Source organism: Daucus carota, chromosome 4, assembly GCF_001625215.2.
Source record: "Daucus carota subsp. sativus chromosome 4, DH1 v3.0, whole genome shotgun sequence".
Taxonomy (NCBI): domain Eukaryota; kingdom Viridiplantae; phylum Streptophyta; class Magnoliopsida; order Apiales; family Apiaceae; genus Daucus; species Daucus carota.
The window spans coordinates 29,447,935-29,463,224 of NC_030384.2; the positions used below are offsets into that span (position 1 = coordinate 29,447,935).

At 41.9% G+C, this 15,290-nt stretch overlaps 1 pseudogene; it reads right to left on the reverse strand.

Annotated features, from left to right (window-relative positions):
• The window catches only part of LOC108217172 (protein FAR1-RELATED SEQUENCE 5-like), a 41,405-nt pseudogene that overhangs the window by 18,022 nt on the left and 8,093 nt on the right, over positions 1-15,290 (reverse strand).

Below are 15,290 nucleotides of genomic sequence, written 5' to 3' on the forward strand. Positions count from 1 at the left end.
ATGAAGAAAAATCTAGAGCAACCTCCACCTGAGAATACACTGGAGCAAGTGGCACTGAGTACCATTACAGCAAGGATTGAAGAGATTGAAAACAAACTTACTCAGAAGAGAGTAGAAGAAGCTGCAAAGAGGAAAGCTGAACAGAAGCTGATTAATGCAAGAGCCAAGAAACCAAGGAAAGATTAGTTCAGGCTAGAGGAACAATGGCTGCTTATATTTACTTTTGAATTCTGGAAATTGTAAGATATAATCCAGACTGTACTTAGTATTATTTCCTGTTTAAATTAGTATGCTTTTTCATTGTGTCAGTTGAGTTATCCTCTTAAAGGATTTGCTTGTCGAACTCTAACAATCAAATAGGGGGAGATTGTAAAGCATAATGTAACGTAACTGTAATTACGATAACTCAACACAACGAAAGACAGGAAACAATACGTAAGTATAATACAGGAATCTACAGGTTGGAGATTCGATACGAACAGACAAAGACAATCAAGATATCTGAGACGAGCATCCGTCCACTGAAAGAAGTTCATTAATATGTTCAAGCCTCAGTGAAGAATAAAGTTCAATATGTTTCTGCTATCAAGATTGCCTGAAGATCAAGTATCAAAGACCAGAAGATTCCAGTATATTTAATTTGATTATTTATAATCAAATTTATCGAAGCAACATCTAACCCGGAATGACTGATCAAGTAAATTATCAAGCAAAGGATTCAAAGGATTATTTCAGTTCGAGTCGTTCGTGAACCAGACCAGTGCACAGGACGTCAGGACGTACGAAAGTATTCAGTGGATTCGATTAACGAATTAATTGATCAAGTCAATTAAACAGTTCAGGAGAAGACAATGGATTTAATTGCCATATATATATATATATATATATATATATATATATTATTAATTGTGAATTACTTGAATACAATTAAATTCAAGTAATTAAATAAATGCAATTAATTATATATATACATATATATATATGTGTGTGTGTACAAATGGGAAGATTTGTAAATCTGCCTAAGTCAAGACAGTGTATCAATACACTATATGGCGCCAACTTTGACTAAAGTCAAAGTTTGAAGTTAATAGACTGAAAATATTCTAAGTACCCACATATGGGTACACTGAAGCGCAACCTTTGACTAGAAAGTCAAGGCGCAACTTCATCCTTCTCTATTTTCTTCTAAGTCATATTTACAGGGACACAGTGGCACTTGATGAAGTCAAAGCGCAACATTTGACCATCCCTGGTCAATTGTTGCGCCTCTGACTCTACCAACACTTGGGCGCAACTTTGAATATGTATAAATTTGTCTAAGTCCCTACACTGTGTTGATGCATTGGGCGCAAGGTTTGACTGGGTGGCGCCAACTTTGACCACACCTCTCCTGGCGCAACTTAGAGCTTTTCCTTGGAGTTAGTTTTATTTTTATAAAACGAATCCGTCCAGGACGAACTCAAGTCGTCCAGGACGAACTCGTTAACCATGGTTAGATTTTGTAAAGCCTATAAATAGAGCTTGTAGTTTCATTTGAAACGAACTACACACTTTGTAAGTGCACACACTATACACGTTCTCGAGAGTTCAATTAGAAGATCATATTTATCGAGAGTTTGTAATAGAGTGATTGTAGTCTCTGCAGCCGACACTTGTGTTGGAATTTGTAGCACCCGAGGATTATTTCTAATACAAGAATATTCCCCGACTTGCTGGAGTTATTTATTTACGATTGATTTAACATGGACTGAAACAAAGATTATCCGCAATTAAATTAAATCGAAGAAAAATTGGTACGACGTATTCAACCCCCCCCTTCTACGTCTGATTGGACCTAACATATATATTGACGAGGTTGATGCTTTCATGATTTGTTTTTAGACATATTCATTTAGTTTGCATTCATATTAGTTGCATGTTTGAGACTTGGTAGAAAATAATGAATTTTGTGGGTAGATTCACTATAAACCCTCACGAGACAAAACTCGTCCTACTAGGGCTGCCTAGGGGTTTAACGGCTTGTTGCATACGCTCAATGCAATCGTGTCATCTACGAAAATGATGTTAGTTAGTTAGGACTTAGATTTTATTTCGCTTATTTGCCCGAGGACGTGCAAAAGCTTAGTGTGGGGATGTTTGATAGAATATATTTTTATATATATTCTATATGATTTTATTCTCATATTTAATTATATTTTGCACCGATTTGGATATTTATTTAATATATTTTCATGTTTTATTGTAGGGAATAAAGAATTCCAAGTTGAGAAGGATTTGAAGCTAAAATAGCTATTTTGTAGCTAAATTCTATTTAAATTCGGATTTATTGGGTTCTACCCGATTTCTACACTGTTTGGGCCATATCTTGAGTTCCGGGTGTCAGAATTGGACGATCTTACAGCCCACGCGAAGCCCTTGAAATTCTCTTTAATTCAGAAGTGGTCTAAGAAGCGAAGTCCAACTGTAAAGGCCCGAAAACTGGACAGAACAGAAAGCTGCGAATTTTGAGACTAAATCCTACTTGGTTTTGGAGTTTTATTTGTATATTAGTTTTAAATATTAAAAAGACATATATGATTAGAGAGAGGATTAGTTTTATCATGGTAGAATATTAGAGTAGGTTAGGTTTAGAGAGAAACTTACCGAGGAGGCTATGACTTTCTTGGATGACAACAATGAAGGTTAATAAAAGTTTTCTTCTATAGTTTTCTTCTCTTTTCTTATTAGTTTATTATGTCTCTTTATTGTCCTAATTGTTTTACTTGTTTAATTAGTATCGAGTAGTGTGTTCTAGGGCTTAAGGGGAAGCCATGTTTGCACTATGATCTTGGCATGATTTAACAGTGATTTGTTTGATTAGTTAATTCTAATTGATATGTTTTAATATTGATTTGTGTAATCGGCCGATATCATGAATCGATTCTATGCGAATAGGAGTATAATCGAGAGATATACTACTAGAGGCACACATACAATTAGCAGAATTGAATTTGAGTGCGAGAGCATCATTAGATTTCTGAAAGCGTTAATACTCGAGAGAGATTAACCTTGCTTTAATTACATGATTAATCGAATTACTAAAAGTGATTATACGTGTAATCATGTTTCGAGAGTGTTGATACTTGAGAGAGATTAACATACTCTTGTTATTTGACCACTTTAATTGCTTTAGCTTAGAGCCAGTCATTGTGTAAGCATGGTGGACCTGATTGCCCTGGATTTTTAATATATTATTTTCTTGTCCTTTTAGCTAGTGTTATTTAGTTGTAGTAGTTAGTTAAAAATATCTTTGATAATCGTTTTGATCTAGAAACAATTGAGTATAACTGAATAGAATTGATAGTATCTGTCTCCTTGAGGATACGACCCGCATTTGCCAGTCTGCACTACAACAGACACCGTGCGCTTGCGGTTAGTTATAATTTAACACATCAGTTACGACCGGGCGCGATCTATAATCCCCAATCCTGCTATCTGCCGGGTTGTCCTCGTGCGGGGGCTTGGGGTGATCACGGTTGTAGAAGGCCCTCCGGGGTAACATGAAGGCCGATCATATGTCTGGGTCCTGTATTCTGGTGAGTTAGCCCTCATTGGGGGACTGAGACGATCGTGTAACTTGGCTCCTTACTTGTCTTACCTCTTAGTGAGAACCTTCACTAAGGGGGAAGGGCGCGCCCTACACCTCAAGGAATTGGTCACGGCTCTACCAGACGTCTCCTCCATGCTACGAAAAGTAGCGGTTAGTGTCATCTCTCGTAGTGGAGATGATGCCGTATCCGTGATGTACTTGGACTAGGAGTCTGAGGTAGTTGGCCTCAAGGCTTAATTCTAACTGGAGTAGGACTCTGAAGGCGTTGGACGTCTAAGAGATAAGTCACCACATCCGGGTTGGTCTTATCCCCAAGAGGCCTAGTCCTGATCAAACTAGGAGTCTTGGTAACAGAACTACGTACGGCTTGATCCCCTATAAATATAGGGGTATGTAGGCACATTAGGGGATCATGAGTTGCGAGCACGTGAGACCAACTCAAAACCCTAACCTTAGCCACCCCCTAAAACGCACAACCACCACACTCCGGCGACCAAAACCACCGTCCCAGATCTTGATTCCGGCCATGAACCTCATCTTTGTTGATTACCAAATTCCTCTATCAACAAAAAGCATCCATACTTTCACTTCTTTGTGTAGTTGACATTCCTGCCCAAAAACAATCTTTCACAAAACAAGGGACCCATTTATGTCTTCCATCATACAACCTATTCAACCAGTCATTATCTTTCAAATTATAATTTGAAATCATAGAACTCTATCCTAATTCAAAAGAATCAACCTGAATGGAATCATAAACAATATTCTGTAGTTGAAACTTTATTGAATCATACTCCTTGTACCCTTTTAACTTTTCAGGAATTTTTTTCATTATGTGCTGTTGTGCCATAAAATCTCCCTGGGCTTATTTTATAGCCCATCATGTTAGTTGGGCTTCACTTGGGCTTATTGGAATCATTTGGTTAAGAATAATGGGCTTCACCATGGCTGGGTGGATCATTGAAGGTGTACAAGAAGGTGTACGGACTTACACTGGAAGCATAATGAAGGCTGCCATCAGAATGGGGTTGCACCTGAAGGCGCTTTAGGGGTTACCGCTACTAGGGGTTACCGCTAAGTGCATCCTGGCTTGCAGTTATGGGGCTGCAGCTAGGGGATGCCGCTGGCAGGGCTTCCGCCGCCTGGGCAGAATGGCAGGCAGACTCCAAACAGGACTCTTCTTCCTTGTTTCTAGGAGGACGAATTGGAGACATATTGGGAGTGTATCAGCTATTATTTATCTACGAATTGAGGGATAAATATATCTATTATGAAGATAATTATGATCGGAGGAGATAATTCACATATATTCGGATAATCATGCAAGATGAAGGCTTCAAGTGACCTACTTGGAGTGGGATACCGCTGGATAACTACTGAAAGAAGGCTGTTTTATCTCAAACTAGAGGGGATAAGAGCTTATCTCTTCAGAGTCCTAAATCAAGAACTACATGGGCTTGATCCCTATAAATATAGGGTATGTAGGCACCTTGCAAAGAGACGGACGAGAGTCATTTTTCACGAGTTCTACACTCTAGAGAGAGGCACGTGTAACCTTTGTGACATATATTTCCGAGCAATTGCAGGACGGAATTCCATAATTCCGGCCTCGTTGTTTGGTTCTTTGCAAGCTCAGCCCTTAAACACACTTGTTTCACATCTGTTTTTCTTAGTTTATGTTAACGGTAGCCCCTAAAAGCTAGCCGTGATTTTCGTAGTTGTAATAGATATCCCTATAATTGTGCTACACGGTTCTGGGGGTGTTGTATCAATTCCTCTCACAACACTTTTTGGCGCTAGAAGGAGGGGATTACTGATCTTAGAGAGGAGAGATGTCAGAAATTCCCGAAAATACTGAGAACCCCAAGACGCCGGAAGGCGCTACGCAGGATGAAAGTGATCTTCCAAGCGGAGAACTGACCCGCGAGGAGATGAAGGCAAAAATGAAGAGAATGAGTAGGAGGATTGCCTCCTTGAAAAGAAAGTCAGCAAGGTCGAAAAGGGCTAGCAAGGTGACTCCCACCAAGCTAGATTTCGGTGCAGAAGACGGCAGGAAAGAAGGTGGCAACCCTGAGAAGGAAGCTAACCCCGAAATGGATGATAGAGAACACTCACAAGCTGCTAGTGTGTTCGACCGCCTTGGGAGGAAACTGACCGAGCAAGACTTGCGGCACAGGCTTGGCAACAAGGCCCCTAACGGGGATGGACCTGAAGGCTCGCAACATAGGGCTCCTCCCAGTCAACGACCGGAGAAGCCCGTGTCTGAAGCTCGGTCAAAGGATAAAAACCAAAGGCCGTCAAAGGTTATCTCCATTCATGACGATGAGGAAAGCTCAGGGTCGCACAATGATAATGAAGTGAGCAAGAAGAAAGACCAACCCCTGGATGATGACTATGAGGTTGCGCTTGATGGTGGGGATGATAAATGCAAGATGGAAGAACTGCTGGAAGCCCTAAAGAAGGTGAAAGCCGATAAGAAGTCGAAAGCCGAGCTTACCGTAAAGTCACCCTTTACTAAGAAGGTTAGGGAGTCACCCCTACCTCGTATCTACAGGGGGGTTGGCGACCTGCGTTTTAACGGAACCACGGACCCCGTGGAGTATCTTAGCCGGTTTGACACTGAGATGGAGGTCTACCAAATTCCAGACCTCACAAAATGTCGCTTGTTGGCTGCAACCCTCAGGGATGACGCTCATCACTGGTTCAAGAGGCTTCCCGCTGATTCCATCAGCTCCTGGAGGAAAATGTGCGAACAGTTTGTGGGACAGTTCAGGGCTTCCGTCACTTACGCCCCGCCTGCCAACACTCTGGCCAATATCAAGCAAAAGGAGCATGAGACATTGAGAGAGTATTTCAAGCGCTTCAACGCAGAAGTACCCCGGGTTAGACCAACTTCAAAGGAAACCCTGAAGAACTTCTTGATAGCGGGGGTAAGGCCCGGAACAGATTTTTGGAAGGAGTTGCAAGGGCGAGAGCCTGAAACCCTAGCGGACTTCTTTGCTAGAGCTGAACCCCATAAGGTGATCGAGGAATCCTTAGCTAAGCTGAAAAAGGAGTCAAAGTCTGAAAGCCGTAGCAGCTGGAAAAACAAGAGGGATAGGTCTTACAGCCCCGATAGGAGGAACACCTACAAGAGGAATCCCTACGTAAGGCCTGTTGGTGAAAAATCCTCGAGCCGAGATGGCAAGACCTCGCCCATTACCGTGAACACAACCAGCTCGCAGGGCTTCGACAAGTCAAGGTTGACAATGAGGAAGGCAAGAGAAGCGAGGTACCACGAATACACACCACTAACGGCTTCTATAGATCACATTTTTGAGGTCGGAGACAAGGCGAGACTTTTCCGGAAGCCCTTTCGAAGTGGACCCCCTGGAAAGAAAGATCAGGGAAAATATTGTGCTTTCCACGATTTGAACGGGCATGACACGGCGGAATGTGTTCATCTTAAAGACCACATAGAGGATCTTATCAGAACAGGATACCTAACGGAGTTTGTAGCCCAAGAGGCTAAGAAATATAAGGAAAAGAAAGCTGAAAGGACAAATAACCAAGAAGCCAACCGTAGCACCCGGGCTGGCAGTGTACGGATGATCATCGGAGGACCCTTCGTGGGAGGCCAGGGACTAGGGCTGAGCATTCGGTCGGTTCGGTTCAAAACCGAACCGAACCGAAATAACCGAAAACCGAATTAGACTTTTTTTTGAAACCGAACCGAACCGAATTAGGATTTTGAACCGAACCGAACCAACCGAAATATTTCGGTTCGGTTTCGGTTTCGGTTTGGAAAAACCGAAATTTTTCAACATCCTGTACAGTTTGCAGATTACAGTTTGTAATTAAATGATTTCAATCAACCAAACTTCACTTGATTCATACATCACTAAATATGACAAATTAAAGTCGGAAAATTTAAAGTTTACATCAGAACAAATAGAATCTACCAATTTGCATTACAAAAGTACACTGAAATTTAAAAAGAAATAAAATGCTTCCAATCCCAGTAACTTCAGTCTGCAGCATGAACTTCTCCAGCCTCCGCACTTCTGCAAATATGTACTAAATATGTTAGCAGACCAAGAGCAGCAGACCACGTATGAAAACAGACTACTCTGTTACTTCAAGATTCAGGAATAGCGAAGAAATTAGGAACAAAAAAAGCAATAATAAGCATTTTATATTAAATTGCATTTTAGTAAATACATGATATAAACGTGTGCAACTGTTCATACTGCCTACTGACTCGATCAGACAGAGTTAAATGTGTCCTGCTTTCACAATGTATTCTGTTTCAGTAACATCTAAAGATTATAATATACAGGAGTTCTTATCATAATAAGCAGTAGTTATACATATAAGAGCAAATCACCTAGCTCAAAGCAAATTACTATTATTTTTTTAGCAAATTACTGCACACAGAACAGAGATCATATAAAGAGGCTCTAAAGCACCAAAACAGCATATAGTTCCAACAGAGCAGAGTAGCAGTCAGCAGAGCTACAGGGCAGAAACAGTCTGCTTAAACACAGCAGAGCAGCAGAGCAAAAAAACAAAACACAGGAATTACCAGTCACTCTCTAATGGTATAGCATCATCTTGGACATTCTCTTCCACCGTAAGAGCTGAAAAAGTTGCAGTAGTTATATTAAAACGAGACATTAGTTCAGTAGTTCACGAATACAACAATTAAATATACATGAAAAACATAATACATATATAATGTACCTTCTTCAAATTTTTCAAGGTCATTTAAATCTTCTTCAATGGTCTTTGGACGTTTGGCCGATCTTAACCAATCTTGAGCACAAATCAAACCCTCCACAACCTTAGGTGTCAAGGAACTCCTATATGGATCAAGTACTCTTCCACCCGTACTAAAAGCGGATTCCGATGCTACGGTGGAGATTGGAATTGCTAACACATCACGGGCAAGTTGTGAGAGGATGGGAAACCTACTTGAGTTAACTTTCCACCATTTCAAAATATCTTTTGGATTGAAGTCCAAGTGTCCGTGGTAATGTTAATTCTTTGACCCGACATTTTGAAATAAGTACTCAACTTTTTCTTCTCATCCAAAAAGATTTGGTAACAATCTCTTGCAATGGTAAAACGTGATGGCATCTTAAAAAGTGGTTGACTAGTGCGCATGAAATCAATAAAACCCTCACCCTCAACAAACCTAAATGGAAGCTCATCAATTATAATCATGGCGGCTAACTTATGTCTAGAAGATTTTTGATCAAAACGCCATTTTTTAAGAATACCCTCATTTCCTCCCACGGATTGCATAGACAATTGGGTTTGTTTCGATTCACCACTAAGGGGTAGTTTATTGCATGCTTTGAGGTGATTTCTAAGTGAACTAGTGCCATTAGTACTAGTATCGGAACAATATACCTTTTCACAATACTTGCACCTAGCTCTTGGTGCACCTTCGGCATCTACAAACTTTGTGAAATGATCCCAAACCTCCGACCTATCTTTCATAGGCTTTCTTGATCTTTTCCTCTTCCCGGAGCTTGCATCATTAGAGTCACCCATTTCCACTTCTCGTTGATTTTGCGACATATTTCCAACTGAAAATGAAATAAGAAATGGTTGTTAGTCAGTTAGTCTATTACATACTAATTACTAAATTACTAGTAGCTACTGACTGCTTAATCAGAATGGCTAATGCCTGCAGCCTGCAGGCTACAGCCTCAGCCATTTTGGACAAAAATCCAATGCATTTTTTCTTGTGTGAACTCAGATTAATAAATTAATAACTATCAGCAAGTAAAACATTATGATTCTCGACCTAAAAATCAAACTCAATATATTATATTCCAAATCAAAATCTAAGATTCTCGAGTCTCGACATGAAAATCTAATTAAGAAAAACATTAAAGAGGTAATCATATAATCTCAGATCTTATTCCAAATTAAGAAAAGTATTAGCCGAAATTGTAAGCTAATTAATTGAAGCTCGTCTTACATAGTTAGATTAGAGACGCAGAATACAAACCTGGAGTTTGAGTTGCTGCTTGCTGGAGATGATGATTAAAAGATGAGTTGCTGCTGGAGATGAAGATTCGTGTTACCGTGAATCCGTGATTGAGATTCGTGTTACGAATTACGATAGAGACTAGAGTTTGGGTGGGGAGTGGAGACTAGAGCTTGTATCGGAAACTCGGAGTCGGAGTTTGGATGAGAGGAGAGTCGCCGCACGCAGTGGAATTAGGACATTAGATTCTATTTCTAGGGTTATCTTATCTGTATTGTATATGATATATCAGTATGTATGTAATATATTATATATTTATTTTTTATTTAATAAAAACTTCGGTTATTTCGGTTTGAACCGAAATACTATATCAAAAACCGAACCGAACCGAAATTCTTTTCGGTTCAAACCGAAAAACCGAATTAACCGAAATTTCCAGAAAAATAAAACCGAACCGAACCGAAATTATACGGTTCGGTTCGGTTTTTCGGTTTCGGTTCGGTTTTGCTCACCCCTACCAGGGACGCAGTGCTATGAAGAGATATGTACGGGAAGCCCGAGGGCCGCCCTTAACCAATGTGTGTCATCTGTCTGAAAGGCCCCCCAAAATGTTCAAAGGGGAGACCATGGACATTACCTTCACAGAAGGGGATGCACGCGCGGTACACCATCCTCATAGCGACGCCCTGGTGGTAACAGCCGTGATTGGAAATGTCAATGTACACAGGCTTCTTGTCGATAACGGAAGCTCTGTCAATATCTTGGCCTACAATGCGTATCAAAGAATGAAAATGGCGGATAAGGATATGATGGCTTGCTATAATGAGTTGTATGGTTTCACGGGGAATGCTGTCCAGATCGTTGGAAGGGTAAGACTCCCGATCACCCTTGGAGTGGAACCCCGAGCTGTCACTCAGGTTGCAGAGTTCATGGTAGTGAACGAAGACATCTCCTATAACGGGATCCTGGGCAGACCTATTTTAAGGGACATGCGGATTGTAACCTCAATATACCACCTATCCATGAAGTTCCCAACCCCCAATGGGGTAGGATGTGTACGAGGATGTCAAGCTGACTCCCGGGAATGTTATAGCAAGGCTTTGAGGTCGGCAGTAAAAGCCTGTAAAGAAGCCCAACAAATGGATGAAGACATCCCGGAGAGCTGTTACAAGCAGGTGGATATAGAAGAGGAACCTGAAACCAAGGCTCAGGGAAGGGTTTTAATAAAGTTTGTGAAAGCAACCTGCAACATGGTGATTATCGTGCAACATCCGGGGGAAGACCCTTATCTAGAAGCCTCGCATGCCGTGCATGAAGGGCTTGCACCCACGGATGCACTCCCAACAAAGAATATTGATACAGCTGAAACCCTGGTAGAAGGAATTGTGGAAGATGCTACTGACAGTGACTTTGAAGGGGAACATCAAAAGCAGCCCCAAAATAAAAAGCAAGAAAATGAGTGCGAGGCACCTTGTGACTTCAATAGTGCAATGGTAACCTATCAACTTGGAAACCGAACACGGCTTCCCGTTCATGAAATCCTGGGTACGTAACCCCAAGAGGGTGGCAACAAAGAGGCTACCGTTGAGATCGACCTCGACCCAAGGATGCCGGAAACCCAGGTGAAGACCGGAGCAGCTGGGGATACCCTGTCCATCTTGGTGGATGAGTCCGACCCCACTAAAGAACTAAAAATTGGGGAGCAATTGGGGCCGGACCTAAGGGAAACCCTGACCGCATTCTTAAAGAATAATCTGGACGTCTTCGCTTGGAACCATTCGGATATGATCGGGATTCACCCAGAAGTCATGTGCCACCACCTCAATATTGACCCAGACAGGAAGGGAGTCAGACAGAAGAGAAGACCAATTAGCGGAGAGAGGGCTACCGCTCTTCAAGAAGAGGTAGACCGACTATTGAAAGCAGGCCTAGTGAAGGAAGCTTTTTACCCCACATGGCTAGCAAACCCAGTGTTGGTGAAAAAACCTAACGGAAAATGGAGGACTTGCATAGACTTTACTGATCTGAACAAGGCTTGCCCTAAGGACAGCTTCCCGCTCCCTCGAATTGACCAATTGGTGGATTCCACTGCGGGGCATGCACTGTTAAGCTTCATGGACGCCTACTCAGGCTACAATCAGATCCCCATGTTCGAGCCAGATCAGGAACACACCTCCTTTATCACTGACAGGGGGCTTTATTGCTATATAGGCATGCCGTTTGGTTTGCTAAATGCTGGGGCTACATATCAAAGGCTGGTCAATAAGATGTTTAAAGATCAGATTGGAAGAACTATGGAAGTGTATGTGGATGACATGTTGGTAAAATCCAAGGAAGCCTATGATCATGTTACACACTTATCAGAAATGTTCGATATACTGAGGGATTACAGGATGAAGTTGAATCCCCAAAAATGCGTGTTCGGGGTTGAATCCGGCAAGTTCTTGGGCTTCATTGTCAATCACAGGGGAATCGAAGCTAACCCTGCGAAGATCAAGGCCTTAATTGAAATGAGGTCGCCTAGGAACGTAAAGGAGGTGCAATGCCTTACAGGCCGGGTTGCCGCCCTAAACCGGTTCATCTCAAAATCCTCAGACAAATGTAGAGAATTTTTTGCAGCCATAAAAAAGGGGCAAAAATTTGAATGGACGACAGAATGTGAGGCTGCTTTCCTAAAGCTAAAGGAGCAACTTGGAAGCCCGCCCCTGTTGGCCAAACCAACAGAAGGTGAAGCCTTGATTCTTTACCTAGGGGTTTCCGAGTTCTCAATTAGCGCTGTCCTGATCAAGGAGGAAGAGCAAGCCCAACAGCCAGTATACTATGTGAGCAAGAGATTACTTGATGCTGAAACCCGCTACTCAAACATGGAGAAGTTAGCCTACGCGCTAATTTTAGCTTCCCGCAAATTAAGGCCTTACTTTCAGGCTCACAAGATTGAAGTACGAACGTCCTTCCCTCTCAGGCAGGTTTTGCACAAGCCGGAAGCCTCGGGAAGAATCATGAAATGGGCAGTCGAGCTAGGCCAGTTCGACATAGAGTACAAGCCAAGAACCGCAATAAAGGGGCAAGCGCTAGCTGACTTCATCTTGGAATTTCCACCCACTTTTGAAGTCGAAGGGATGGAATGCATGCCTAAACCCCAGTCTCCAATGGCTGTACCCGAGAATTGTTCCCTTTGGTGGAACCTGTACGTCGATGGGGCTGTAAATGGAAATGGGGCCGGGGCTGGCATTGTCTTGGTCAGTCCGGAAGGCCATAAGCTGCAAAGCTCCATTCATTTTGACTTCAATGCCACTAACAACGACGCGGAGTATGAAGCCCTAATAGCTGGCCTGAAGCTGGCCTTGGAAATGAGAGTGGAAAACATGAATGTTTACAGTGATTCTATGCTGGTAGTCTGGCACATCCGAGGAGGCTTCCAAGCTAGGGGTCCCCGCACCGATCTCTATATGCGGTATGCCCAGGAACTAATCGGGAAATTCAGGGAAATCAAGCTAGAGCAGATACCAAGGTCTGAGAATGCAGATGCCGATGCCTTAGCCAAATTGGGCTCTCAGAGGGATGCCCACATGCTCGGGGTGATCCCACTCGAAATCCAGTATCAGCCTAGCATCCCCAAAATTGAAGTCATGGATGTTGAAGCTGATGAGACTAACCTCTGGACAACCCCAATCCATGAATACATAGCCAACGGAACCCTGCCTACAGACAAAGCTGAGGCCAGGAAATTGAGATACAAGGCAGCCCAGTATGTAATTTATGATGGGATTCTTTACAAAAGGGGATTCAATCGGCCCCTCCTCAGGTGTGTTGCTGGGATAAGATGTGAATACATTATGCGCGAGGTGCATGAGGGGATCTGTGGGAATCACTCGGGGGGTGCCTCCCTCGCTCACAAAATCCTCCGTCAAGGCTACTACTGGCCTACCCTCCACAAGGATGCTCATGCCTTCGCCAGGGCCTGTGACAGTTGCCAAAGGTTCTCTAATACAAACAAGAGCCCCGCGGTACCCCTGAAGACCCTGACAAGCCCCTGGCCGTTTGCTGTTTGGGGTATAGATCTGATTGGTGAATTACCAAAAGGGAAAGGAGGGGTGAAATATGCAGTCGTGGCTGTAGATTACTTTACTAAATGGGCTGAAGCTGAACCCCTAGCTTCCATCACTGCAAAGAAGTTGGTAGACTTCGTTTGCCGCGCGATCGTCTGTCGATACGGGGTTCCCTACAAGCTCATATCAGACAATGGGAAACAGTTTGACAGCAATGAAATGATGAATTTCTGTGAAAATCTTGGCATAAAGAAAGGTTTCTCCGCGGTGTGCCACCCTCAAAGCAACGGTCAAACGGAGGCCGTAAACAAAATTAGGGGTGAGCAGGAAAAACCGAAACCGCAAAAAAAACCTAAAAAAACCGAAAAACCACACCGAAAAAAACCAAACCGCAAATAAAACCGAAAATAACCGAGATAAAAAACCGAAATTAGTGGTGCGGTTTTATTTTCGGTTTTATACTAAAACCGCACCGAAATTAACCGAACCGAAATATATATATATATATATATATATATATATATATATATATATATATATATATATATATATATATATATAGTAATAAAGCATTTTAGTCATTTTAAAATTTCACATCTAATTTTATATGGAGGTTCTTCTTCGTACTTGCATACTTGCTGAGTCACTTAAATAACCGGGCACCCAAATATTTGGAGGAGCGCTTGATCGAAAACTAGGGCTATTGTGATTTGCCACAAAGTAGAAATATTTCTGCTGTTAATCTGCTAATCAAATTTTATTATGAAACTTATTCTACTTTTTTTTATTTATGTACTTTTTGAACATTTTTTTATTTAAATTTTATGATTAGTTGATTTTGGGTAATTTTATTGACTTGACATCATCTAATTTCTTGTCAAAATACGTATGTTTTAGTTTTTATTGTGTATTAAGGTTTTTTAGATGAAAGTATGTAATGTTTCCTATATCCTTATATAGAAACAATAGTAAATAGTAACCGAACATATTGTACATGTTCATGAAAATTTTATATTTTTTTTAAAAAATTCATTATGCACAAGAGTAGCAAATAATAGTGGAAAAACCGAAAAAAAACCGCAACCGACTAATGGTTAACCGCAACCGAAAAACCGTTTTAATTGGTGCGGTTACGGTTAATGATGATTAACCGAACCGAACCGCATTCATCGGTTTGGTAACGGTTAATGTCCGGAACCGCACCAAACCGCACCATGCACACCCCTAAACAAAATTATTAAGCACACCCTGAAAGCCAAACTAGAAGAGAAAAAGGGATGCTGGCCGGAGGAACTTCCCATGGTGTTGTGGTCTTACAATACCACTCCAAGGTCTACCACCGGCGAAACCCCGTTCACCCTAACATACGGGTGTGAAGCCATGGTCCCCGTAGAAGTTGGAGCAGGATCTTTTCGAAGGGATAACTACGACCCTGAGAATAATGAGGTCAACCACAGGCTCTACTTAGATCTGATTGAAGAAGTACGGGATACGGCTCAGTTGAAACTTGCTGCATACCAACAGAGGACCCGTAAATATTTTGATAAGAAAGTAAGGGCTCGACCCCTCAAAACGGGAGACCTAGTTCTCAGAAAAATGATGCCTAACATGAGGGTTCCCGCTCATGGAGCCTTCGGTGCGAAATGGGAAGGCCCATATATCATCAAAACAG